Source organism: Lathyrus oleraceus, chromosome 5 (genome assembly GCF_024323335.1).
Source record: "Lathyrus oleraceus cultivar Zhongwan6 chromosome 5, CAAS_Psat_ZW6_1.0, whole genome shotgun sequence".
NCBI classification, from domain to species: Eukaryota; Viridiplantae; Streptophyta; class Magnoliopsida; order Fabales; family Fabaceae; genus Lathyrus; species Lathyrus oleraceus.
Genome location: NC_066583.1, coordinates 425,268,716 through 425,272,429, shown reverse-complemented (window position 1 = coordinate 425,272,429; position 3,714 = coordinate 425,268,716).

Here is a 3,714-nt window from a genome sequence, read left to right as displayed (position 1 = left end):
CATGCATTAACACCAAAATTCTATCGCCCGACCTCAAATAGTTGTGACTTCTACATAAGTCCAATTACGATTGCTTAACATAGCGCTAAATTTTTGATACAAAAGGCATAACATTCTAGTAAGTCAGATTGTAAGTCTCCCCTCTTTCATGGTATTGTATGGAAACTTGGCCTTTTTCCCTTCCTTTGGAAGATGTATAGGTTCAAGGATCCATGCTTGTGATAAGTGGGTTGAGTGTTCTCCCAAGAATGACTTAAAAAAAGGCAAAAACAATACTAACTTCTTAGTCATTAACAACTAACATTTAATTTCAAGCCATTTACTTTTAATGCACTTTGATTTTTAAGCTATATTCATTTGCCATTATTCATACCATTCTAATTGTTTATATTAATTCCTTTTCACTTTGTCCACTTGGACCATATTGTGTGATATATCTTGTTTGTGTGTATTTTGTTTCCTTGTGTGGTCTTTGGCCATTAATGTACATAATAAGAAACAAAAAACCCTAAAAAACTATTGTGTGGACTGTTGATTTGATCTTGGACAATTGGACTTAGGATTTAGGCAACATCCCTATGCAAAAGGACTTGGCCAATGCCAATATTCATGTAACCAAGTGCTTGCAATTTTAAACTTCATCTGATACATCATTGAAGGTTCCTTTGAGTTCATCTGCTACATGATCATTGCGAAGCTGTTATTTTGAACCTGTGACTTATGGAATTCATCCGTTACATGAGCAAATTTGAAGGAGATCATGGAGTGGCTAAAGCTTGGATGAGGCTATCTTTATTTGATGCCTTGATCTTTAAGATAATATTGTATGCATTGTTTGTTGTTTGATTCTAATGTCCAAGGGAATTTGGGGTTTCTATACGACATTCTTGTCTATTGGATTTCTACCCATCATTCAGATCTTTTCAACTCTTAACTTTTAAATTTGTGCTTAGGATTAGTCTCTTCATCTCCTCCCCATCTCTTTAATTTCAAAATCTCTCCCTCCTTTTAGAAAGAAAACTTCTTTGATTGAACTTGTTATTTTCTAAACATTGGTCACTTTGCAAACTAGAAACTTTGGCCTTATGCGATTGCATTTTCAAACTTCTTTTCTTAAATCAAACTTGTAAATATACTTAACTATACTTGACTTAAAATGTTCAAAAGCCAAAAAGAACTAACTCATTCAAACCATTTTCTAGGCCCTTGTGCCTCTCAAACTTAACTTTTGATTAAGAGAAATGCATCCACTTTGAAATTTGTATCACGAACTACGAGGTTTTGATCCCTCATTTTCATGTTGGTACGTAGGCACAAGTCTAAAGGTCTTGCAAAACACAAAAATATAATTAATGAATTCTTTTCTCATCCCCCCATTCTATTTGTTTGTAAACATCACTTTGTCCAAAATACATATGCACACAAGAAAGGAAGAATGTCAACTACAATAACAACAATCATCATCAGAACTTTGAAAGGAAGAATGTCTCTTTTGACCCTATTCCTATGACATATGCAGAAATGTACCCGTCCTTGGTAGTTAAGAATCCTATCCAACCAAGGAATTCTCCATAAATTCCTGAACCATTATCGTGGTGGTTCAAACCTGATCTTCATTGTGCTTTTCACTAGGGAGCCCTTGGACATGATATTGAAAATTGTTACCCCCTGAAGTATGAACTTCAAAAGCTGGTCAAGAGCGATCTCGTGTCCTTTGAGGACAGAGCGCCAAATGTTAAAGCTAACCTGTTGCCTGCTCATTGTAATGCTTATGTGAATATGGTAGACGGTTGTCCTGCGAATTTCAGGGTATTTGATGTGCGCCATATCCGTAGGACCTTGGTGGAGATTCAGAAAGATCTGTGCCTGGTGAGCCATTGTGAACATGACCATGGTGGTTGTGTTATTTGTAGCGTTAATCATCGTGGTTGTGTAATTGTTAAAAGAGATATTCAAAGGTTGACGGATCAGAATGTTATCCAGGTTCAACAGTCAAGATATATGGGAAATGATGTGAACGTCATCGTGCTGGTATTTAAAACCCCTGAGCGGGTAGTCATTCAATTTAATAGCAGTAGCAAGAAAGAAAATAGATCGGTATCACCGCTGGTTATATGGTTAGCAGGCCCTGTCCCCTATTCATCCGATAAAGTTGTGCCATACAAGTATAATTCCACCATGATTGAGAATGGTTAAGAGGTTGCTCTTCCAGTTACAAATTCAATGATGAATATCGCAGATGTAGTGAAGGTGACCCGTAGTGGTCGTGTGTTCAACCCGGTATTTCCTAAAGTTGTGGTAGATGTGTCGGTGGGTAAGAAGGCAGAAATTCCTGCAGTTGATTCGATTAGTGCCCTAACGTGTCGGTCTAGTGAATCTAACAAGTTGAAGACTAATGATGATGATGAGGTTCTGCGCCTGATTAAGAGAAGAAAATTCAATGTTGTGGAGAACCTGCTTCAAACGCCGTCAAAAATTTATGTGTTGTCATTATTGATGAGTTCTGAGGCACACAGGGAGGCATTGCAAAGAGTGTTGGAACAAGCTTACATGGAACATGATGTTACTATGGATTAGTTTGACCATATTGTTTCCAACATTACTTCCTGTAATAATCTGAGCTTGTGTGATGAAGAACATCCCGAGGAAGGTAGGAATCACAACTTGGCACTACACATTTCAATGAACTGCAAAGAGAATGATTTGTCCAATGTGTTGGTTGACACTGGTTTGTCATTGAATATGTTGACAAAATTAACTTTAGCAATACTTTCTTATCAGGGCGCCCCGATGAGGTATAGTGGCGTAGTTGTTAAAGCGTTTGACGGTTCTCATAAAACCGTCATTGGAGAAGTGGACCTTCTAGTTAAGATAGGTCCGAGTGATTTTCAAATTACTTTTCAAGTAATGGATATTCATCCGGCCTACAACTATTTGTTGGGAAGGCCTTGGATCCATGAAGTTGGCGCCATGACGTCTACTATGCACCAGAAAATGAAATTTTTGAAGAACGACAAGCTTGTCGTTGTGGGTGGTGATAAAGCATTATTGGTAAGCCATTTGTTTTCATTTACTTATGTAGATTCTCAAAAGGAAGTTGGAACACTGTTCCAAGCTTTGTATGTTGCCGATGAATTGAAGAAGACTGGGGCACCCATGTATTCTCTGAAGGATTCCAAAGAGGTTTTTCAGGCTAGTAGCACTGACAAATGGGGTCGCATTGTGGAAGTCATTGAGAACAAGAATATAGCAGGGCTGGGATTTCAGCAAGGGCCATTCAACGCCAGTTACAAGGCTATATAAGAAGTTTTTTGTAGTGGAGGGCTCATTCACAAGAATGATCAACACTCAGCTGCCATTATTGAACATAGTGATGAAGACGAGGCTTGTGCCAATTTCGTAGCACTCGGTCAGACTTGCAACAATTGGGTTACCATTGGTGTTACTGTTGTTATGCACCGTTCGAAGTAATTTGTTTTTTATCATTTTAGAAAAATCCTTCTCATATGCCTAAGGGAGAAGTGAAACATTGCTGGGCATTTCCTTATTATCATCAATAAAATACAATTTTGTCCATCCACATCTATGATGTTTATTTTTACTTTTATGCTTTTTCTGTAAACGGTAATCACAAAAAACATAAATAAATAATAATCTTTCCATCTGCATAAGTTTTGTTCGCACTCCACTTCTCTAAAATCAAAATATCAAATT